The following is a 26,389-nucleotide window of genomic DNA, read 5'->3' as shown; positions in this document are numbered from 1 at the left end:
GAGAGAGAGAGAGAGAGAGAGTATGTTTACATCAGTAAGCTGTTTTGTGATTTTGAGGGTTTTTACTCTAACATTTTATCAGTAAGCTGTTTTGTGATTTTGAGGTTTTTATATCTAACATTTTATCGATAATTTGCTGTGTTTACATTAATATTTGAATATATATATATATATATATATATATATATATATATATATATATATATATAATATATATATATATATATATATATATATATATATATATATATATATATATATATATATATACTTATATATATATACACATAATGTATATATACAGTGTATATATATATATATATATATATATATATATATATATATATATATATATATATATATATATATATATATATATATATATATATATATATATATATAATATATATATATGTATCTTTCATCCCTGAGGTCTGGTAGTGTCCAGATAATGTGCATCCAGATAATTGAAGGATTATTGTACTACAATAAAATAATGCCACTTCAATCTTTGGGGTCATCATTTGTGCCAAGATAATGTCATACAGTCCAGTGGTACATGGATCAGTATTATAAATATCCTTATGGGAAAAAATCCAGTGAAATGCTAAAAAGATATGTATTTTGTTAAATTATGTTTTACACTATGCCTCCACTTGAAATTACTGTACTAAAATACAACTGATAATAATGAAATCTGACCTGACTGATTACTGCTTGCACTTTTTTTTATTCCATGAAACAAATATATTTGTTTTCTTCCACGAACCAAAATGAACAATAGGTACCTGACCAAAACCAGTTGCCAGCATCTTGGAAAACTCATTCTGTAAAAATTGGCTGTAATTAGGGGCCCTTTTCCATTGTCTCTATTTTTCACTAATATTAGGCTATAGAATTCTTTGCAGTATTGTCTGACATAAGAACAGAGAACACCTTCTTTTATAAGTGACCAGAATACCTGATCATTTACGACAACAACACAAGATCTGATCAAATTTATTACCTATTGTGCAAAAGAAAATATCTAATGGAGCTGAAAGACTGCAAAGTCATCCTTAAGGACTTTGTAGTTGCACATCATTTAGTAGTTATGGACTTGAGACTGACAATAAAAAAAATACCTAAGAGGAAAACGCAAGGGGTAGAGATAATCAAGTGGTTCAAGTTACGAGAGCCTGACCTTGGAAGGTGTTTTAAAGATACTGTATTGGAAAAGATCATTCAAGAGACAAGTAACATTAATGCATGGCGCAAACAGACAGCGGATATCATGCTTGGACATGATAAAGATATCTTGGGAGAAGGTAGTAACAACAAAAAGAAAAAATGAAGCAAGAAGAAATGGGAAGAGACATAGCAGGAAGAAGATGCAAATATCAAAAGGAAAGGAATAAGGAAGCCAAGTATGTAGTAACAAAAGCCAAAGAGGAAGCATTTTAACAGTTGTGTCAAGATTTAGAAATAAAAGAAGGCAAAGGAAAGATTTTCAGCTAACCTAAGCAATAAACAACAGCACAAAGGACAAAACCCATATAAAACATATCAAAGGAGCTGAGGGAAAAGTGCTAAGGAAAGGAGAGACATTATGAACTGATGGAAGAAGTATTTTGAAACTTACTATATGAAAGAATTAGATTCATAAGGGGAGATGAAAGCCTAAATTTTGGAATGGAATGACGAGAGGAGAGATAAAGGAAGCTCTCAGAAAGATGAAGACTGATAAACTACCAGGCCAGATAGTATACTTATTTGGACATGGAAGACACCGTGGGAATTAATGATAAAAATTATGGAAAAGGAAAGAGAGAGAAGACATGCAAAGTTTGGGCTTTGCAACTATAGAGGAATTAAATCAAAGGCCCATACTCTGGAAACATTTGAAAAAATTAAGGATGGAAGATTTAGACAGGAGGTCAAGATTAAAACATAACAACTAGGCTTTGTGAAAGAGATTGGTACAACTGATGGAATATGCTCTGTACACCAGGTACTGGAGGAGTACAGAGAGAAGCAGTGGGCCCTTGATATAGTCACTATAAACCCACAACAGTACAAGACAGAGTACCTAAACAAAATGTGTGGAGAATTCTGAGAAACTAGGATGCACCTAAAAAATTTGTTGGAGTAATTAGTGAAATATTATAAATGCAACAACCAGCTTGTGAAGTACTGTCGGGATGACTACCAGCTTCCAGGTTGAAGTGGGACTGCACTAGCAATCAGCACTGAGCCACGTTCTTGTTTACTGTCATGCTGAATGTAATGGCCAAAGATGTAAGGGATGAGCACCCTTGGTGTATGTTCCAAGCTGATGAAACTGTTTTGATTGCAGAAACTAGAGAGGAGCTAGAGAGACAGCTAGAAGTGAAGATATGTGTTAGAGTACAGTAGTGGGAGGAAGAATAATCAAACAAAGACTGAACGTAAGACTAATGGTATGGATGATGTTTGGCAAACAACAATTAAACTGGGATTTGCTAATATTAAAGAATCTTCAAGTTTGAGTACCTAGGTTTGATAACAAGTGGTGGGTGATAAGATTAGGGAGGTCAACCAATGGATTGAAGCCAGATGGAATGATCAGCATGGAGTGTCAGGTGTGTTCTGTGACAAGGGACCCTACTGAGCTGAAGGGCAAGGTGAAAATGGTGGTGGTGGGACCTGCTGTCTTATATGGGCAAGAAGCAACACCACTGAAGAAAATAAAGCGAATTACGATGTAGTAGAAATGCAGGGGCTCACACAGATGAGTGGGGTGACAAAAAGGATATAAAAATTAACACATCACAAAATCAGCAAGAGTTACAGAAGTGTCAAAGAAAGCCCAAGTGTCAAGATGATTTAAGCACCTGATGAGGTGAGGAGGTGATGCATGGCATTTTCCAAGAGAGGTCATGAAAATGGAAGCACTAGGGTCACAAAGAAGAGGAATGCCTTGGAGATGATGGAGAGACTGCATTCAAGTAGACAGGAGAGACAAAGGAATAAATGAAGGGAAGACACAAGACAGAAACAGCTGCAGAGGGCATGTTAAAAACAATCCTATCTACTTGGATGCAGTCTCTCCATCTTCTCTTATGCTTTCTTCCTCTTTGTGTCCCTTGCACTTCCATTTCCATGATCTCTCTTGGAACATGCCATGCATCACCTCTTCCCTTCATCAGGTGCCAAAACCATCTTAATCTCGACTCTTGGGATTTCTTTGGCATTTCATTTATCAGGTACTATTCAAAAGCAGAAAGTATAACTCAGTGAATACTCCAATAACTCACAAGGCTGCACTGAATCTCCCAATACAGCTCAACTTTTAGTTCCAGCTTATCCTTACAGTTCTACCATGACTTCAAGTAATTCCTAAACTCATCCATGACAACATTATGCCATAAAGAACCTTTTATTAATATGAACAACCTTTTAATAACCCTGCACATAGTTTTGAACCAACAAGGAAAAGGGTGTAATGCCAACCATAATATAATGGTTCAATGTCAAGATCCTTCAAACAGGATAAAACTGTAAGCCATAAAACCTATGACTAACATTCTGAGACTAGCAGGATAAGGAAATCAAGGGCATGATTAAGGTAAATTAGACAACTCCTATCCTAACTCTTCATAGCCCCTCTCTTAGGCAAGTATGATTGCCACTATGGGGAAGCGTACCTAAAAGTCTGTGCAAGGGAACTGCCCTCCATACTTCTGATGGTATATCAAGCACCAAGAGAGTTCATTCTTCCACCAATGTTGTCATAACTGTTTTCCACCGAACTTATGAGGAGTTGCTCCTTATTTTATCTCCTTTTCCTTTCTCTAGGTTTGGCTATCAGGGTAAAAGCAGCCAGATCAACTTGAATACTTCCTAATCCTACTTTTCATTTACTACTCTAGTTCATTACGGCTTCTGATTATAGTGACTCAATGTCTCCTCCAACACAGATGAATCTGCATTTGCTTTTCCCTGCCATACGACAGATTCAATAATGGATCTCTGAATCAAAGGAAACAGGATTGTACACATTTCTCTCAATCGCCAGAGAAATGAACCAACTCTTTTTTTTCTATTATGTATCCATCCAAGTACTGTACTACAATCCTATTAAAAGCTCGATTCACCTTCACATACCTCAAGACAGTTCAGGAAAATAAGATAACCGAAGACCAACATGTGAGAACAAAACTTGCAGCTAATGAGCATCTAACTGTCTCAGGACAATGGAAGGCTTTTACTGTGAAGATTTCGTTTTAAATCTGTCATGCTATCAGTCATGAAAAATAGTGCTTCATATTACTTTCTAAGCTAAAGCTAATTGGTACTCCATGTGGAACATCCACTGCTTCTTGTGACAAACATCAAAATTTTAAAAAAATAATAGTCTTAACTAAATGAGAAAAAACAAAAGTCAGTGAGCATCTTAAAAAATAATTTTTCAAAATTACATTAAGGGAAGTACAGTAACCAAATCAATAAATACAGGACAAGAATCCAGATTCATTTAACAGTAGAGTATATCTTTAATCTTCTAATATCAAACTTATACTAAAAGTGTTCAAATGTATCTAAATCATATTTATATATCAAACCTTTTTTTGAGTATCAAATCAATTTTTTCATGATGGCTGTGCTCTGAAGACTGTAAATGCTAAATTGCCACTACTGCACACCACTGTTCAATGTTTGCATTATTAAGAATCTGGCTCTGGATGAAACATACTTTTTCTCAAAAATAACTACTCCGGCACGATTGCATCACTTTACCTTCTATATCCACCTCTATAGCCACCTCGATAACCGCCACCACCACCGCCACTTCCTCCTCCTCCACCACCACTACTATTACCACCACCATACCCATACCCATTTCCATAATTTCTGCCAAATGGATGATGAAATGGAGAATGCACTGGCCCGAGGTGAGGTGGGGGATGCAAGGGATGTCGTGGAGGAGGTGGTCCTGGGGGGTCATGCATCATTGGTGGACCTCCATTACCTCCAACCATATATGCATTGTTGCCTTTATACCCACTTCCACCATTACTACCACCACTGCCACTGCCCTTATCCCAAAGTCGAATTAACTGTTCTCCAACAGAGCTTTCAACCTCCTGAAATCAAATATAATAGTTAAACGATGAACACATTAATGAATTGCAATAGCATTAAAAGTAATTTCCTAAGAACTAAATTTTTCAACACAAACCCATTACTTTTGACATAAACCGTGTTGCACGAATCCTAGGGACTTCAATCCTCAATAGTAAAAAAATGTAGAAGACCTGCTGGTCCTAGTATGTTGGCACACACTCATATGGTTACCCAAGGTCTTTTGTGGCTGACTGTCTCACCTAATGTGCAGTGTCAACAGCTGCAAGAGAGAAGTGAAGTTGGGGTAGATACTCTTGATTGCAACTAAAGGGTTTGCACAATTTTTTTTACTATTTGTTTCATCACTAATCAATAACTTTAAACATAACTGGAATAGCAATTTAGGTGAGAGTAATCTGAATTGCTGATATCCTATAATGAAGATGATGCACCTGAAGAAATGAGTGGGAACTCCTAGGAAGAAAAGTTAGGAACCCACAGCTCCAGAAAGTGACCAGGTTAAAAAAATGGAGTGAGATCCTGTTAGTAAAGTATGTCTTGAAATTATATGGCTGACAAAAAATATGGTATAAGTATTTATCCATACTGAAGGGAGGAACACTTTGTGACCCTGGAATTTCTTTGCAGAGTAGAAAGCACAAACGCAATGGCTAAGGTGTGCTAAAAGGGCTTGGGCAGGCAACATATATGAATCTTTTTCTTAAGCACTTTTATAGCTCCATGCATAAATTTCCCGGTAATAAACAGGTTTTGACGTAGGAAAAAACCTATTTTTGGCAGTTGCTGTTGAGTCCTCAATGAGTTACCCTTCCATGGTCTACCAGAGCTCCATGGTGACCAAACTAATATCAAAGAATTCTCTTTTAGTTGGTCTCGTGGCCGGGTATGTGTCAGTGATAAACACTATAATACGTTATGGAGTATGTAATGGACTCAAAGATAAGAGGGCACCTTCCCTTATCTTCAGCGAAGCTGTACCATGGTTGTTTCCATTGTCAAAACCCACTATAAGAAGAAGAGATTAATGTGCATGCACAGTCCACCATATTGTCAACAAACAGACCCAAACGGGGACCAAGAAACCATTACTTTCTGTTGGTCAATGCAGGGTGAGCCCTTGCCCAAATCCCATGCCTTTTCGTCAGGGAAATGGGAGGGTTTTGATGACTCAACAGCGACTACCAAAAATAGGTTTTTCCTATGTCAAAACTTGTTTTTTGATAGTGTAGTTACTTGTTTCATCATTAAGGAGCTTTACAAAGAAATTGACAGGTGATGAAAAGGCTTAAGCCCTCAAATTTTAATCCCAACACACCCAGAGAAAAAAATTTCTGATCCGAGGTCATGCCACAAGTTTCAAGCCCCAGTCTTTATTCCAAATACCCCTCAGGTTTTGGTAACAAAGAACAAAAAACTAAACATGAACTTATGTGTTAGGGTGAAGTTTTACAGGGACTTACCTAAGCATGCTGGGTTTGGTTGCAGTCTTGTCACACCTTAACCAGTGATAGTTAGCATACCCACCCGTCAAGGAGACCCCAGGTTTTCCACTGTAGTGCCTATGGGGTTAGGACTGACCACACCACCTACTGATATACAGTGTAATCAAATTTGTTCTAACTCATGGCAATAATGTTTTAAGAATACTGTCTCTAATGACCACCTGTACATTCAGAGACTTCTTTCAAGAGACATTTCTGAAGAAGGCGAACAACATACTTACTTTCCTAATATCATGTGACCTAGGAAAGGAGTTTGGATTTGCCTTTTTAATGGGGGACACTAAAATTATTCTCAGCCCTTGTAGAGAGAGTGGTTTTATTTGTGCTAGGGTGTACGAAAGTCAGGCCTTCTGGGATGTTTGCTGTGACATCTAGGTAAACCTTGAGTGCTCGAATAGGGCATAATGTTTTGTCTGCTAAATTTAGTTTTCTTATCAGAAATAGATTTCCTTCTTAAAGGATTCTCATTCTTGGCCAGGAATGATGGGCCAGGAGACAATAATTGATGGTCAGCTGTATACATGATGTATCAGGGAGCCCAGCTCACTAATACGAGCTCCTGATGCTAACGCAATCAAGAAGATCTCCTTTTGCAGCATATGTGTTGTGGCTGTATTGGGTCCGATGAATTGAGTGGTTGATAGAAATCTAAGCACCTTGTTCAGGGATGAAGTAATTGGAAGCCTTACGGGAGCATGTCTTTGTAGCGCAAAAGAACGCAAAAGAGAAGTAACAATTTCTATACCAGAGTCAATACTGAATCCATCAAGTAAGGGTTCTGTTAATGATGCCTTGTAAACCATTATAGTTGTAACTGCAAGGTGTTTGTCTTCAAAATGGTATATAAGAGAATTTTTGGAAGAACCCCTTTAAAGGAGGGGGGGATGAGACCACTTCCACCCCAGCCCGTTGAAAATAGTGCTATGTCCCCAAGGGGAAGACTTCCATTGCCCATGGTGTCGTCGAAGCCGACCCCCGACCATACAATTCCTATTGGTAACTGCCTCTTCCTCTGTCTTTGCCACTGACAGGCATTCCAGGTATTGTTTTTCCTTTTCCCCTTCTTTGGACCTTGTGAAAAGGATGTCCTTGCTGTTGTTGTTCCTTTGTAGGGAGTTGTTCCTTCTGACCACCTACCTGCTTTTGCGGAAAACTTTTGGGGGTGACTGAAGGCTTATATGATTTTTTATCATAGTGAGCCTTTTTTGGGTTGCGTAAAGAGAAATTTCAGGTTTTTTGTTTCCTGAATTCCCTTTTCCCCAGAAGAGTGTACACTGTACAATTCTGTTGGCGGGCTTGCGCATCAAGCTGAGCCACAACAGACTCCTCAAGCAGGTCTGTACAGAAGAGGTTAGTGTAATAATGAGGTCACACTGGGGAGTGACTTGTTGGAGCTCTCCATTTCCATTCGCATTTTTTGTGTCATTCTAGAAAGTCATAGAGTGCTTCCCATAGGGTTCTCATAAGACTTTTGGTCACAGCAGCAAAAACTGTTCTGGAATCTTCTGGAACCCTTGTGGTGGCAAATTCCAGCAAGGTGGTAGAGGTTATAGCACTAAGGAAGTGGATCCTGGCATGAAATTCTGTTGAGGCTGTTCCCTCTGAGATTCTTCTCATAGGGGTCCCAAACCGCTGAATAGCTATATCTAAAGGGAGCTTTTTCCTTTCAAAAGGGAGTTGAAGTGTTGCCCATTCCTTGGTGGAATTTTTCGAAACTAGGATGACCATGGCAAATGGCTTTAATACTGTCACTGTCTCTCGTTTTCTAGTAACTACAAAATTCTGAAAATCTGCCTTCACATGGTTAATTATTTAGGAAGTGAAGGGACAGAAGGCTGGGGCTACTTGGTGAGCAACTTGGGACTTATTCAAAATGGAAGCAGAGATCCATTTTCCACTGACCTGGTAAAGGGTGTCTTCTATAGCTTTTATGCTATGGGCACACGTAAGAGAACCTTTTTTTTTAGTGGTTTCTCCATGTCTGGTGATGGTGGTACCGGGTGCCATTTTGTATTAGGGGATGCTGCCCTGTCTCCAAACTCTACATGTACAACTTCGATAATACAGTAGTTTTTCTTTCATTAATTATATACTAAACATCAGGAGAGAAAATGCACATTGAAGCGACTCACCAAGTGTCATCAGAGGTGAGTGTTGAAGCCTCTATTATGTTTTGATCTGAAGTTTGTAGTCTGAACTGGCCATTTTGTTGTTTCCAGTCAGAATTCTAACATTAGACCTAGTTTGGGCAGAATTTGTATCCACTCTCACTTTTTGGTTACAGGATGCAAAACTTTTACACTTTGGGGTGTACATGGCTGACTTAATTTCTTTAATTTCCTTTTTGGAATTATGTATCATGTCCCTCATATACTGCTGTTCTGTGGCAAGGACATCTTTGATGTTACTCATTATTTCCTTACAGAATTGATCAAATGCCGCAAACTGTGTATCCATTTCGGGAAAGCTTGCCCAATCTGACTGAGCTTCAACAACTGAACTGTAACTACTTGTTAACCAAGCGGCAGAAGTCCTGGGTGAGTTACTATACCCCTCTTTAAATGTAGTCATTTCAGTCGGGGTTAGGTGGATCTTAGCATCCCTTTTTGGGGGGAAAGATCCTCTTCAGCATCTTATAGCTGCATGGGGGATAGAATTCCTTCTGGAAGGTTTCTCCCATGGTTAGCTGAAATTTGCGTCCCTAATCCTTCTGGGTTCAGCAGGGCCATTTCAGTGGCAATGTCCACTTCACGTTCATTATTAAGAATCACCCTCCATATAAAGATCCCTCTACTTCCTCCATGGGATTAGGCTGGGAGGTACTGGGGACTGATGTTACTGGGTTTTGGCCCAAACATAGATCTTGTTCTGAGAGAGGGTTAAATATCTGCTGCCGGAAAGATATAATCTCGCCCCTCCTCACCCCTACCGAACCCGTGGACCCATAAAGACAGCTTAAAACGAGCTGTTTTGTCCTTAAAACTTGCTGCCAAGAGCATACTACAAATCTTGCACATATCTGGTGACCAACCAAACTTTCTTTGTTTTTTACCAGGACTATGCTCATGGCAGGTGGTATGAGCCATACCCACTGGGAAAAAAACAAACTGGGCAATTTGCTGTGGAACAATTGAGCTGAGGGTCCTGCATAATGGCAACCCTGTAGTGATATAAAACAAGTTCTTATTAGACACTAGTCAGTACTAATTGTCTGTAGTCCCTTACATAGATAGTATATTCAATAATACATACTAATTTGATTACAAATGTGTAGCTGTAATATATTTTAATTAATATCTATGTTAAATTAAACCCTCTAAGATTTATGTTAGTTTTGACACCAATGTATGGCTGTATTACTTATACACTGTTAGGTTCCCTTTGCAAGGGCTATGTGAAATTTGATTTTGAATGTCATTCCATTCAGACTAATTGCTATAAACTAATTTGTTTAACTAACCCAAGCTACTGTTTTATATGGTTTAGGGTTGCTTCAAGCATCATCTACATTAGGCTAAGAATAAAGGATTTCTTAGAGGGTTCTTGCTTAACCTATTCTACGCCACTGCCTATTCTAGGCTTATTTAAAACACTTAAGGATATAAACTATTCAGGAAAGAACCCTCTTATAATCTAGTTTGCTATTTTATCTGGCCGAGACTAACCTTTTATCTGATATTTGGCCACTGCTTTATTTAATTTGAGCTACTGTTTTAGGCTAATACTATAGTAGGATACTCCCTTAAAAAAGGGTTTCATACTTAATCTGGTTAGGCTACTGCCTGGTCTAGGTTTACATCACCTTTAAGGACATAGGCTACAAAAGAACCCCACTAGTATTTAGCCTTACAGACAGGCTACCGTGTCGTAAAAACTAGGTTATATTATTAAGCCTAGCATACTGTTTATATCTAATACTACGCTATTTGGTCTAAACTACCGCTTAGACCAATAATACAATATTTCCTAAAATATTCTCTCTTATACCCTATCAGCTCCTACATGGCGATATAGGCATTGTCCCCCACTTTGCCAAATGTACTTCTCTGGAGTTTTAAAGGCCTACCATACCCGTTTATTCCTTTTAATCCATGTGTCTGTTATTGCCTCCTGGGACCAATATACTTCTGGTTGTTCCCTAATGCCCTGACTTTCCTTAGAAAATCTTTCCATTCTTCCAGGTCTCTGTTTTTCATATAGGCCTAATTAAATCTCTTTTTGGACCTTTCTTGGGATTATCTCATACTACTGAAAAGTATTGGGAGGACTACAACTGTAGGGTGACACTGGGAGCAACCTCTTGAAGCCCTCTAATGCTTTTCTTTGCGTCCTGAGGTGTCAAACCATGAAAAGATAAAACCAGTCCTTACAGAAACCAACAATAAGAGTATTTGCAACTGCAGCCAAGGCAGTTTTAGAAGATTCAGGGAGTTTCCTCATATTCACTTCCAGGGCAGTGGTAAAGTTAGGAAGGAAAGGAGGTGGAACTCAGAAGTGACCCTCTCACCTGAGATTTTGCCTGTATTGGCACCAGTGAGACAGAGATTTTGCCTGTATTGGCACCAAACTACTGGATAACCTCTTCTAGCAGGAGCATTTTTCATCCAAGGAGAAGAACAAATGTTGCCCATTCCTTTGTGAAGATGACAGATACTGTAATGACTGAATTGAATGACTCCAATCCTGCCATTGACCCACACTTCCTGGGAACTGCAAAGTTCTGAAATTCATCCTTCACATAATTAACTGTCTTGAAGGTGAAGGGGAAGAAGACTGGGACAACATGGAAGGGGTACCGGTTTTCTGGGTCTGCAGTGTCATAGTTTCCATTGAAACAGAAAGTGGCTTCGGTGCTTTTGGATAACATGCCAGCAAGGAGGATGACTTTCCTTCAGGAGTTTCTGCGTTCCTACTGCCAGAGGAACCAAGTATCATTCCGTATTGGGAAAAGCAGCTATTCTGAAATTCCACGTTCCTCTTCAATCACTGTCCTTTTTGTTGACAAGGTGTTTAACAAACATCAAATGGATTTGCATTGAGGTGCAACACCAATGGTTGTCAGAACTAACAGGCAGATACTCGGGGCTTGTCCACCCCAACAGTCCAAACTGGTTGTAGTCTTAAAACCAGTTGGGACTATAGAAGCATGAGTTAGGACCTTTTGCTAGCAGGTTCTGAGGAACTAGCAGGAATACCCATCTTCACACGGGTGGTCTTTAAACAATAAAAATAACAAAATCTAAGACTTCCCTGAATTCCTGATGGGAATCTTCTATAGCATTTTGAAAACAGTTGCTCAGTATCAAGGGGTTTTGTTTTACACTCTAGTCAAACACAGAAATCTCCTTATAAGGAATCTACATCCAGATGGTTTGGGTTGGGGAGGTGGGAGCTGGATTGCTGACATCTGGCAGAAAGAGCCCCTTGGATTATTTCTGCTCATGATTCACACTTCCCTGAAGGACTAGGAATCATAGGAGGAACAGGAATATCAGGGGGAGGAGGGGAGATCACTGTTGGGGGCCTTCACAATGTAGGATTACTGAATGGGTGGCGGCCCTGTGCTTTCTGAGTTCTGTAAGGAGACCTCAGTGCTTGGTCCACTTCTCACCTATTATTTGGGGCATCTATCCCAATGAATAATTCATCCCCGCCATCAGAGATTTCATAATGGGAGATAACAGATTACAAAGTCTTCACATTCTTGCTTGTGTGTGGAATCTATCAGAGTTCTATTGAGATGTATTCTCTACCCCCTCCACCCCTACAGAAACCTTTTAACCCAAAGGCCTAGTTTAAACTGAGCCCCATCATCATTTAGGCTTGCTGCCTAGGACCATGTTGTCATCTTTGCACATGTCAAGCAACTACCCATACTCAACTTTGTGCCTACAAGGGCTATGTCTATTGCATGTGGCATGTGTTGCCCCAGTGGCAAACAGTGGATTATGCAGTTCACAGTGGGGTGAGCAACCTTGGGGCTTAGACTTTAACAGCCCTGTACAGTAGTAAGGAAAAAATAGAAAACCATGAGAAATGGTAAAACAAAAGCTGCCTATATCTGCTGGATAAGTAGAACACATGCTGGGATAAAATGGACTGACCTGGTTACAAGTATGTGACTGTGACAACTGGTTAAGAAGCAAACTCAGTGATTGACATTCTTTTAATGATAATATAATTATGTGTCATCCCTTTACATTATGTGACTGAATTAAAGGTACAATTGACATCTGGTTAAGTGGCAAGCTCAATGGCTGATATACATTAAAACAGAGGTACTAAAATAATAACGCAACATTTGTAGACTAGGGTATTTTATACTGAAAGCTAGCCTGGCAAATATCATTTAAAATACCAAACATATAAGCTATATTGGGAGATACTATATTTAAAATCTTATTACTATCAGTATTGTTGATACAGCCTACAAGTTTAACTGATCAACAAAAGTTCTGTCAATGATGTTATGGCATTCACTTGTTATTTCATGTGTTATTAACAGGATTTCTGCAATAATGTTTCAATAGTAATGTTACTGTAATCTGTTCATGGGTAATATTAAATAAGTAAAAGTAATAAGTCTAGTCAAGATTACATTCCACTTTTCTCTGTGTAGCTCATGAACAACACCTGAAGGTAAAATACTTCAGTTTGTGAGTGCAGTAATAAGTGAAAAAACTTTTACAATAGTCAAAGACATATCTTACTCCCTAATTTATAGGCAGCTTTATCATGATAATAAAGGCCTAGTAGCTTTATCATGATAATTAAAGCCCAAACCTGAATTAGACATTAAAATTTTTAGGTTCTATTTATACGCCAGCACATATAGTAATCAATTTGCCATTGAATTCAAGCAGTAAAAAAAAAAAAAAAACAGTAACTATATTTGGCCTCTGAAAGTTATACTTTACCATACAGAGGAGGTATAATAATTTGTTATGAGTGGAATAAGCTATGAAATTTTAAAGATGATGGCTGTCCACAACAATGTCTTGGCAATGTGAAGTACCCATTACAGTGCCAACTTCTCCAAAATTGAATAAATAGGCATCATCAACCAGAGCTAACACCTACAAGTCTGCATCATAACTGATGGACTATTTTGGCTAACACAGCATGTATAACATAAAAGTACTCTTTTTATCTAGCAAAATACAGTAATACAGCATGCACACTACCAAACAACAAGTTTGGCAGTTACTGACATCTGAAGATTAACAGTTACTGACATCTGAAGATTAATATAATGAAAATTACTGATATCAGTAGTTTGTTTGCATAGAATTCCAGTTTTAGTACCTGAGAGGGTTTAGTCCAAATGAATCTCATCACAAAATAATCTTTTTCAGTGAGCTACCATAAAGAACCATTTCTTGAAAACTTACCTGACCATCTCTGCACATATGAACTTGCATGTTGTCATTGTAAGGATTGTATAGTCTTCTGGCTTGATGGAAACTCACATTCCATTTCTTTACCCACTCAATCTGGCAAAATATAAATACAATGATTTCACACATACAGAATTTTCACTTGTCATATCATGAAACACAATATTGCATGACTTTTCTAAGCTTTTACAATCATGAGGATGAAAAAATCATGAAAATGAATTTCATTTAAGCAAGATCATGAGGCAATAACTTTCACAATTCTTGCAGACTTCATCAGCAGCCCTCTTTGATCACAAGAGTAATAATGTTTGAGGAAAAAAATCTGTATATATGTATAGTGGGTCAGCAAATATTTTAATACCCATTTCTTGAATACAGTAACCCCCCCTTATTCGGGGACCTGAAAAGCGAAAATCCGCTAATACTTAAAACCTCTCTAAAAACACTGAGAACTGCCTATTTTGATAGTTTAAACACAAAAAATCTCTAAAAATACTTATACCTGACTATTTTAATAGTTTTATCACAAAAAGTGCATTTAGTCATAAAAATTATATGAAAATACAGAAATTTGTGAATATTTCTCAGTGAAAAATACTGCAAATGGGCATATTTTCCGCATATAATGGGTAGATACGTTCCACAGAGAAATCCGCGAATACGTGAGTCCGCGAACACGGGGGTTTACTGTAACTATAATTTCTAACTTAAAAATACTAATTTTTAAATTTATCTCAAGTTAGAAATGCTCATAAAACACTGTACTGCAGCTGTTTTCTGGGAAATTTATAACACAGACTAATGGTAGCTCTTAAAGTAACTCGCACAATAATTACAAGTAAATACTATGATCCACCACATCACATTACCAATCTGTTGTATTCAAAACCTTAACCACAATTCTGTTATTAATCTCTTGCTTCCCAATCATTTTGCAATGATGCTATATAAAGTCTACACATTTCTTCTGTGACACCAAGCACCTATGTTTCAAAGAAATGCAACACCAGAGATATCTATGACATTCAGACAGAGGCACTCTTAAAAATTTTTTGATGCAAGAAACAATGAGTGAGAAGTTATAAATGCTTAGTTTTCTAATGAAAAACTGAGGTTTTCATATAACAGTACTAATCAAAAAAACAAAACATAAATTATAATTAGTTTATGTCCATGTTCATGGCCTTCAAAATGTCCCAAAATTCAGCAGTCTTCTTTCCACAAGGGCTCATGTGCTACCTTGATCTTAGATACCCAACAGTCATCTTCCTCACTCTTCATGTGGTTTGGAAATGAGACTGTAATACAGTACAGTTGGGAGGAGAAACTTACAACAAGGCTGATAGCTGTGTATGAAAAAGTAGTTTTGTCATATAAATACCCAATTTGTTTCAAAACTACCCCATCATTTTTATACACACCCGAATCATAATTAAGACAGGAAGGCTGAATTGTACTGTATATGTAAACCTGTAGGAGAGAGCACTTAGAAACTGTTGGAAACAGGGACCAAATCAAAATCACTACAGTATTTAGAATGCACAGATGCTTGTACTTCTGGATTAGGGCAAGAACAAAATATCATTCATGTGAGGCACATGAAACTTACATCTCTTGGATTTCAAAGTGAATGAATGAGATGATAATTATGTAATAAATAGTCTAACCATACCAATGAGTAAACATTCCTGTCTCACACAAGCCTGTTTTTTTCCTTAGTAAAGATACTAAATTCTATTTAATAAATTACAACTTAAAAAACAAGTTTTGACACTGGAATTACTCTTATGATACCCCCCCAGGACCCCATAAGACAAACCAACCATTATCAAAGAATTCTCTCACAGTTGGTCTTGGCCAAAATACTGCCGTTGGATGACACAGTGATCAGAGTATAAAAGGAATCAAGGCAAGAGGGCTCTTTCCCTTGCCTACAGCAATTACCCAGTTTTCCTTCATCCTTCTCACACAGATTTGGCAACAGCACACAAAATGGCTAAGACCCCCATTACTTGCCAGGCCTTAAAAAAAAAAAAAAAAAAAAAAAAAAAACACCAGAAATTCCCATGCCTTTTCATCAGCGAAAGTCAGAGGATTTGAGGACTCACCGTGGCTACCAAAAATAAGTTTTTCCTTTGTCAAAACCTGTTTTTTTTTTTTTATAGCATGGCCACCGTCAATCCACCAAAGAGCATACAAAAGAAACTGACAGGTGAAAAAAATGCCTAGCTCCTGATTAAAAAATCCCAATGACTCCGACAGAAAAAATGGTCAGTGGTAAAGTCACTTCAGTTTTTACCTACATTCTTTTTGTTCAGGATATCCACTAGGATTTGACGATGAAAGATAAGAAAAAGAAAGAACCTATATATTTGCTATTCTATGCGATTCTAAAGTGACTTTTCAAACTATGCCAGATTGGGATATAGCATTATTGCACCCCTACCTGGCAATATCTCAGAATTACCACAGCATCAAGAATGCACTTTGTTTTCTACCAAAGGCCGGGACTTACCATACCACCTACCAACACACAGTGTACCCGGAGTCACTGGATGTCATGGCAGAAGTGTTCAAGAAACACTGCCTCTGATTACTACCTTGTAAAACCTAGAGACTTTTCTGCAAGAAATATTTCCAACAAAAATGCAAGAAGTACCCACACCCCTGATACCATGTGAATTTGGGACACTTAGGCAATTCTCAGCCCCTCCAGAGAAAGTTGCCTGTTTGTGAGAGGATGTAAGAAAAAAGGACCATCTGGGACATCTGCTGTGACATTTAGGTAGACCTGGAGAGCTTGGACCTAGCATAATGTCTTATTTGTAATATCTGTAATTTTGAATACCCATAAAAAGAATATGGGATTTCTTCTTTAAAGGTCCTTATTCTTGGCCAAAAATGACAAGCCAGGAGACAATAGCAATGGCTAAGCGTGTGGGTGATGAATATTATCCCCATTTAAGAAAGCCAGGATGCCAAGACTGTCAACATGGCTGCCTACTGGAGCACTGAGTTGTAGTTGCATTAGGATCACTGAATTTAGATGACAAGGAATCCAGTAATTGGAGGCTTTGCAGGAACTGGTCTTTGCAATGCACACAACCAGTGAAGGAAATGAAAAACTTCTATATTTGAATCAAATGCCGCAACCTGAAGGGATGGGCTTCGATTAATCAAATAAATGTAACTAACTTGAAGATAACAATACTTAAATTTGCCATTCTTTTTTGGAACAGAAATAAGTACATTTGATCTGGTCATAGTAGTAGCAAGTTTGACTGCTTTATATGCATTTTTTTCTAGTACCAATATGAGCAGGTGAAATCTGTTTAACAAATTGATTATTAAATTCTGAAGAGCACATAACACTTCTGTTCATTGAAAATGACAAAATTAAGTGATGGCATATACAGTATTTAGTAATCTTAACTGCTGACCATATTGTAGACAATTCTGCTCTGAAATCTGATGCATTACTGGGTTAAGAAAACTGGCTTTTTGAATCACTTGTTACTTTGATAAATCCTAAATATAAGGAAGATTTGTGTAGTGTGAGCTTTTATATCTTATACACTATATTCTGTATTACTTTATGAGAGCACAGCTTGTTTAAGAATATGTAGATGGAAGCAACTGGTTTGGGGTTAATGCTGGAGTGAAGAGAGAATGGAAGGAAAGGTCAGCTGGAGGTATAATTTATTAAGATGAGAGGAGAGTCTGTGAATGGAGTGGGGATTGGTTAGGGTTTGTAAATGACAAATTTTTAACTTGTGATAATGGAAAGCTGCTGCACAGACTGATAGACATGTTTCTATAAGAGGACATGTTTAAAGCAACTGGCAATAAAGGTATAGTTATGAGGGGAAATAGAGCAATGGCTGTTAAAACAGATGGCAGAAGAACTGAAGTGGTTAACCAAAACAGGTACTGTAGTGATGTAAAGAAAGATTAAATAGGGAAGCATAAGAATAGAATCTTAAAGAGAGAGAGAGAGAGAGAGAGAGAGAGAGAGAGAGAGAGAGAGAGAGAGCCTTGGTTGTTATGCATTACCGAGGCTAGACATGTAGAGTAAGCTAAAAAGCAGGAAACTGTCTTTACAGGAACTCAAAACAGTGAGCAAGTATATCGCGCCCAGGGCCATAAAACCGATCATAAAATCTGGAACCTGTGCCCTCGCAACTGAGCTGACCGAGCATAACCTATGACCTCATCAGGAGTCAACATTCCAGCCATATCTATAACCCCGCCTTCAATAGGAGGTGTTTACATGAATTTCCAGGCAAAGGGGCTGGACAAAGAGAAGTAGCTCACCATTTCTCCAATTACACATTCTAGGGAGGAGCCACTAACTACTCCTCCTGAGGTCATTTCCAATCAAATCTTCTAAGGAGAGATTTTGACAACACCCACAACTGTCCTTCCCAATCAAACTGTTCGAGGGAAGGCCTTACAGATAATATCTTCCAATGAGGTAACTTCAAGGGAGGAGATGGAAGATAGCAAAGAGAAGCAGGGGTTCCAGAGAAGAATGAAGCCAGAGAAGGCAGATAGAGTCGCTTGTCACCAGTACAAGAAGACACAGTACTTCCCCCTAGCTTCTGTGGTCCCAACCAGACTCTGACCATGGGTGACTTAACCATATTCTGTCTATGGGCTACTTAACCATACCCCAACCACGGGCTACTTAACCAGACATAAGCTGAACTTCGACTAGCAAGAGTGGTTTTCAAGAGAGTAAAACTGTAACCGTAATTGTATTTGTGTATGCAATTAACTTTCATCATTAAAGTAAGAAGCTACCCATTTCGTCTCCATTGCGCCTTTCTGAGAGATATAATTACATTTAATATATATCCCTTCTAAGTAATAGTCGCATGAGCTGTTGACTATGAGAAGAGACGCTGTGTATGAATATGTTGTCGACTTAAAAGAAAGACGCAGGTAAGAAGGGAACAATAATATGTCACACGAGTTATGAAAGAAAACTTGTGCATGACAGTATTAGGATGAGACAAGTGAACCATAAAGTATTTGAAACAAATAAGGTAACTGGAACTCTGCAAAGAATTTGGGAGAAAAATTTTTAGAGAAGCAAAAGTTGGATTATTGCACCATCTCTTCTTTACAGTGGTGATGCATGGATGTGAATACAAATGGCACAAAAACACAAAAGTTGACGAAATAAAATTTCTTTATGTATGGGCTGGGAACTGCTGAAAAGGGCTATAATTCAGATATCTTTGGAAGAACAAGAAGGAGACAGAGAGTGCTGGCTAAACAATGACGACAGTGTTAGAATAAAAGGTCCATAATATCCAAAAGAAGGAAGACACAAAATAAAAGTGAGTGTGGGGTTGAGAATTATAATGTTAATGAGATTTGTTTGTGGGTAATTGAAGTCACAGATGCCACAAGTATTTTTCATAGTGGGTTCACCCATGATTACGCCTCTAAAAATGAATATTGCCATCTTCATTTTCTCTGAGGTCACCACTACTAGGAAAAAGTGTTGGCATATGTATGACATAAATATTTTGCCACCCAGATTTTTCCTCAGATGGTTTTACCCTTCCAGTTTCTGCAAGTATTAATGGGATGAAGTTCCTTGCCCCCAAGACCTGACCCATAAATATGTGAAGGGCTTGTTATAATGGGCATCCATCCAGTTACTAACCATGACCCACACTAGGTTTTCAGCCTCTAAAAATGAGCATTGCAATCTTCATTTTTTCTGTCACCACTACTTGGGAAAAGTTCTGGCATATGTCTGATGTATAAATATTTTGCCACCCAGATTTTCCCTCAGATGGTTTTACCCTTCCTGTTTCTGCGAGTATTTATGGAATGAAGTTCCTTGCCCCCAAGACCTGACCCATAAATATGTGAAGGACTTGTTTAGATGGGTGTCCATCCAGTTACTAACCTTAATCCACACTGGTTTTCACACAATAATTAAATGATTCACAGTCTATATATATATTATATAATATATATATATATATATATATATATATATATATATATATATATATATATATATATCTCTCTGTATATATATATATATATATATATATATATATATATATATATAGTAGAACCATATATTTGTCTGTTTCTGTGCCCTGTTCACTAGTAGAATATGGACAGAACAATGGTATATATACAAAAGCATGAAATAATCGGTTAGAAGGAGAATTGACCAAACCATTAGTGAAATGTTGGAAGTACGTTTCTTGGGTCATTTCAAAGGGGTAGATTAAAGTCCGGAGCAAGGTTCAAACAACAAACATCTTTCGTACGGAAAACTGTTGAAAGCCAACCCGATGAATCATATGATGTTTGTAGAAAAAGAGTTTCAGATCCCGGCTCTGTTATTCTTTGCCGATCTATCTAGTTGGACAATTACTACCGGTTGGTGGCGTTCTTCCCATGCTTGAATGATGGATTTGGGATAATGGAAAATGCAGGATTATTAGAACTGAGTTACACAATGGCCTTTTGGATGTTTTTCCGTATAACTTTATTTTGTTGTTAATAATTTTGTCTGTTGTGAGTGGGACCTCTTAGCTATTTTAAAAATGTTTTGTATATATATTATCACTGTGTAAATTAATAAATTTGCCCAAAATATATGGTTTCAAAGTTTAAATAGTGTTTTATGGGTTCTTATTTTCATATTACACTTAGTATTACAGGAAAAGACATTCATATATATATATATATATATATATATAGTTATATATATATATATATATATATATATATATATATATATACAGTAGAACCCTGGTCTTGACTATACTAGAACTCAAAATAATCGGATTTCAACACGAAAATGTTGAAAAACACACAAGACGGAGTTCAAAAATAAACCGAACTCCGACCCGATGAATCATATGATGTTTGTAGAAAAGTTTTGTAGCTGCCAGCTTGGCATTGTTGGTAGTTTCTTCCCATGCTTATTTAAAAGCATTTAAAGCCCACACATGCTGAAAAACAAAATATATTATCACATGAAATTAATAATACAGGCTGTCTGGTTTGTACATAAAATTTCCTTCTTCCCACAAATGGTTGTGGCAGATAAACAAATGGCTATGGTGAGTGTATCGCGTATTATTACATAAACATTCGTAAGTAGTACCACAATACACTACCAATACTTATATGGTTTGTTATATTCGCCAATGCTGCCGAACACGGAAATTTTTCTTAATTTTATGATAACAGACATACAGTAATTCAGTTTATAAATACTGTATTATTAATTTCATGTGATATGGCTTGTTTTTCATTGTTATCATTATTAACAACAGTTTTCATGTGTACATGTTACAGTACATTCTGGTAGTGCCTATAAGGCTACTTAGCCTAGCCTATGGTAATACGGCTGCATTGGTCATAGGCCAACTTTTTTGATACAGTATGCATTTAAAAATGTAAAAAGTGCTTCTGATATGGTAAAGTTATTAAACTCTGAACCTATTTAATTGTAATTTGTATAAAGTTTTGTATAAAAGGCAAGGTTGGGTAATGACTGGTGGTCAGGAATGGATTAATCCATTTTCAGTTATTTCTTATGGAAGAAATTAACTCAGAATTCGACAAATCAAATCTGACACTTCTGGGAACGAATTAGCGTCGAGAACCAAGGTTCTACTATATAGTAATACAGTATCTTACTGATCTTAAATGCGATTGAGTTGCGGGACCACACATACATGAACTTTTCACTGGAACCTAACTAATGGGCATATTTGCGATTTTTCACAGACACATAAAATGGAAACCCTGCAGAAGTGGGTGTTTAATTTTTGAAGTAATTTACAAGTTTTCATGCTTTTATGTGTAAAATCTGTATGAAAAATAATTTCATTCTTTTATGAGTAAAATCTGTAAAAAAAATGCATTTCATGCTTTTATGTGTAAAATCTGTATGAAAAAATGCATTTCATGTTTTAATGGCAAAATCTCTGAAAAATGCATTTCATGCTTTCATGTGTAAAATCTCTATGAAAAATGCATTTCATGCTTTCATGTAAAATCTGTATCAAGAAAATGTATTATTTTTATTTTTGTACATGCATAAATATGATGCAAAGGTAATTCAGCACATTCACTTAGTGTACAATTTTACAAGATGTGATACCCATTTGCAAAAGTTACTGCACTTTTCAAAGATGATACCCTGCAGAAAATGCTTGTTTAATGTTTGAAGTACATTTATATTTTCATGCTTTTAACTGTAAAATCGATATGGAAAATTTATATTTACATTTCTGTTCATAAATATCATACAAGTATTATGTCCATTTGCAAAGTCTCTGTCACAAGGACTTTACATGACCTTGAGATGAGGTTGTTCAGTTATTACTCATTTGATAAAATGAATTAAGTTAATGTAATATCAGAGATGTAACTAAGAGTTGTATAAGTGTCATTCTTTGAAAATTACTCTGTTCACCTCGGAGAAAAGTGCTGGTGCAATCTGTATGTGCATGTAATTACAGCATACGTTCAGTTGGTGTACTTTTACAAGATGTGATACCCTTAGTTACTGCATTTTTCAAAGATGATACCCTGTAGAAAGTGTAATTTAATTTTTAAGTTTTTTCATGTTTTAGGTGTAAAATCAGAATGGAAAATTTGTATTTATATCCGCATAAATGCGATACAAAAAGCAGTACAGTTACTTTATTACAGTGATCTCTCTCTCTCTCATTCGTAGTTAGAGCTCAAACATACTTTTACAACTTATTATTTCTCTGTACATCATTACCTGTACAGTATATAATTTTAAATGATTGAATTTTACCTCTACTGTACTACCTTCTCCACGAACATTATGTACACGTTTCGATATTTTATGGAATTGTACTTTTGTTGACTGACACATTGACGTTTTGCCTAGTGACGCAATTTGAAAACGGCTTTTACTCTAAGTGACAAAGAAAACGGCATCCCATGAATTAGGGGTAACATTAGTATCTGAAAACCTACTGTAAATAAACATGCTATTATGAAACTGTGCAGTACTCAATTTTTTATGTCAACCATTTACTGTATTCCTTTTCCAGTGGTAATAAGCTAAATTTTAAATAAAATTACACTAACTTTAGTTCACTTAAAGTTAGCTTAATACTTTGGGAGCATGATTAGGGGTCATATTTAGTACTTAAACTCTGAAATAAACATGCATTAGCATTTTTAAAGACCATGCCAAAAATTACCTTAAAATTCAATTGCACAGTAAGAGAGGGAAAGGTATGATTACAGCATGATTTATGTATTATTAATATATATATATATATATATATATATATATATATATATATATATATATATATATAATATATATATATATATTGTGTGTGTGTGTGTGTGTGTGTATGTGTGTGTATATATATATATATATATATATAAATATATGATATATATACAAGGAATATAAACCCCCAATGTAAAAAGCACTATTTTAAATGTTGCAACCATATATATTTTCCTTTATGCCCCATAATATCTAGCAGGGGCTCTTTCATGTCAACAAATTATCAAAATGGCACTTGCAGACCTGTTATCACCCTTCTAGGAACCTTTCATCCTCCCACATCAAACATGCAGAGGATTTTAAACAAAAATTTAATAGTTTAAACATCCCCTCAAACAACATCAAATTGCTCAGCCTAGACATTGAGTCATTATCTACTAAAGTCCCGATCGCCGACGTGTTGTCTTTCTTAGAGAGGAAGTTACAACCATATGAAGACCATTTTCCCCTTGGCATAGATAAAACTATTAAGAAAACTTATCAACCTCTGTGTAACTAACAATGTGTTTTCTTTCAATGGTAATTTTACAAAACAAAAATTTGGCTGTTACATGGGAAGTCCCCTATCACCCCTTTTAGCAAACTTGTACATGGAATATTTTGAAACAGAACTTTTGTCATCTATCAAACCCTGTTAGAATATGATCTGGCTTAGATCGTAAATGATATTTTTACTTTCTGGGACATTTGCTGGGACACTAATGAATTTTTAATAGACTAAATTGTGGCTATTTCCGACCATAAAATTCAAAACAGAATGGGAAAAGGAAGGAAAATTGCCGTTCTTAGATGTACTGATCATAAGAGAACAGAACAGATATGAAACAGTATATAGAAACCCACTTTTCGTTGTTTCCTATATTCATTTATTAAGCTACCATGATATTAGTAAAGATCATGGTAGGGTGCAACTTATTCCTCAGGGGGCTTAGAATATGTTCAAATGGGTACCTAGACAAAGAATTCAACACGATCCGCCAACATCCAACACAACTGCTCTACCCACCCCGCATTATAGAGAAGCCTATCAACAAAGCGAATAAAATATACTACAAAGGTCCCACTCACAACAGACAAATAGATTTTAACAACAAAATAAAGCTTCCGTACAACGAAAACATCCAAAAAGCCACAGAACAACTCAGGTCTAACAATCCTTTCATCTTCCATTGTCCCAAATCCATTGGGAGCTCGCTCATTAACGTATACAGGTTGACCATCACTAATCCGGCGTCACTGGGACCTGGAGGGTGCCGGATTAGCCATTTATGAGGCTAGGATACACGAAACCCAGCAGCTAAGCACCTCATCTTAGAATTAAAATATCCCATAAATCAGTACAAGTTGGTTAATAAAGAAAAGACAATTATCAAATACAGGTAGTGCTCGAATTACGATATTTCGAGTTTACATTGGGGTTAGCAATTAATACCAATACGAAAATATTTAGGAAATAGTTTTAGATTTGGAAATATTTTTGCAGGCAGCGAGAGAGACCAACTTACAATAGACTAACTTCTTTTCCTCTGTCTCTTTATTCCATCTGCTAGTTAAAAAGTAAAAGAGAATGATAAAAGTATTATTGTTCAGTAACGTTATACTCTTTGTAAATGCGTAAATAGCCATAAACAATCAAACGGGAAACTGTTGTTTTGCTACTAATCATATCGGATAACAACTGTTTTGCTTGTATTTCAACTATCATATGGTCAAACAATTACTGTCGTTATGTTACAAATGACGTTAAGTACTGTACAATAGGACTGATATATTTTTTACACTATACCCTTATTCGCTTTGGAGAAAAGATTGGCAAGGAAATATACTGCTTCAGTAACTTTAAGCTGCAAGTTGTAGCTGAAGCTGAAAACAATGTTCAAGCTGCTAATGACTATAAATTATCGTGCATCGGCAACATGGATGAAACTCGACCGTAAATAAAATTGAGAGAATGTATTTTAAAACTACTGGGCATGAAAGAATACAAATTACTGCTGTTTTCACGCCTATAAAAGATAAATACATAAAGCTCGTATTATGATGAAATCAAGAGAAAATAGCGAACGGCATCTTGGTTTTTTTTACACAAAAACATGCCCCCAAAACGGCCAGCCACGATTCCCGTGAACGTCATATATTAATAAAAAAAATAACTATATTAATTTCACAACGAGACGTATTTAAGTTATATTTCAACTTAAAACACTTTGTATAACGAAAAATATCCTTTTCCCAAATAAATAAAGTATCTATATTCATTTACGCTTACTAGAAGCAAGAAAAGCGCACTGAACTGAGTTAAATGCATGAAATAAACACCGCGTTATCAGTTCCAAAAACAAAACATTGATCGCAATTTATAATACAAAAGCAATATGAGAATATACGCAATTGGATACAATGCAGTAAAGCATAACTTTTAAAAGAACCATGAAAAAGATGCACATTCGTTATGTTGATGTTTGTATAATGCTGTTAATATGTGTATAGAGTTCAGTATAATGTAGGCTAGGCTACCATATATATGTAGCCTATTGATATACCTTAGCGTGGCCAAAAGACAAAGATAAATAAAAATGGAACAGCAAAAGCATGCTTGCGTTTACAAACACCTCCAGTTTGTCGATGCAGCAGAATAGCGCCACCAAATCAGCGGCCAGCGGGCTGTAAAATTTGAAAACTAGTGCGGAAACATTAGAAATAACTCTAGGCGAAATTTTTGCCAGATTACTGATTGTTCTGGACTACTGATTGCCGGATTAGTGATGGTCAACCTGTACTATAAATAACAAAGGGAAGAAGACATTATGAGGTTACAAGATTTGCAGCAACTGTAGTGAGATTTACGTCCTGGGGAGACAGGTAGATTCGCCTCTTTTGCAAAAGAATAATAGAGCACAAAAGGTCTGAAGATATTTAAGAAAATTTTCCTACATATCAATGATACTGGCCATTCCATAAACTAGATGTAAACTGCTGGTTTTCAAAAGTAGCTGTCATACAAAAAAAAGATGCTGGAATCTGCTATCATCAATCAAACCAACAATATG

The 26,389-nt window shown here is 36.6% G+C and overlaps 1 pseudogene; it reads right to left on the bottom strand.

The window, feature by feature from the left end:
• Window positions 1–4,408: 4,408 nt before the first annotated feature.
• The window catches only part of LOC136837153 (3'-5' RNA helicase YTHDC2-like), a 1,085,270-nt pseudogene continuing 1,063,289 nt past the window's right edge, over window positions 4,409–26,389 (bottom strand).

Source organism: Macrobrachium rosenbergii, chromosome 58, assembly GCF_040412425.1.
Source record: "Macrobrachium rosenbergii isolate ZJJX-2024 chromosome 58, ASM4041242v1, whole genome shotgun sequence".
Classification (NCBI taxonomy): domain Eukaryota; kingdom Metazoa; phylum Arthropoda; class Malacostraca; order Decapoda; family Palaemonidae; genus Macrobrachium; species Macrobrachium rosenbergii.
The sequence above is the reverse complement of the archived record's forward strand: the minus strand, read 5'-3'. Positions and strand labels throughout refer to the sequence as shown.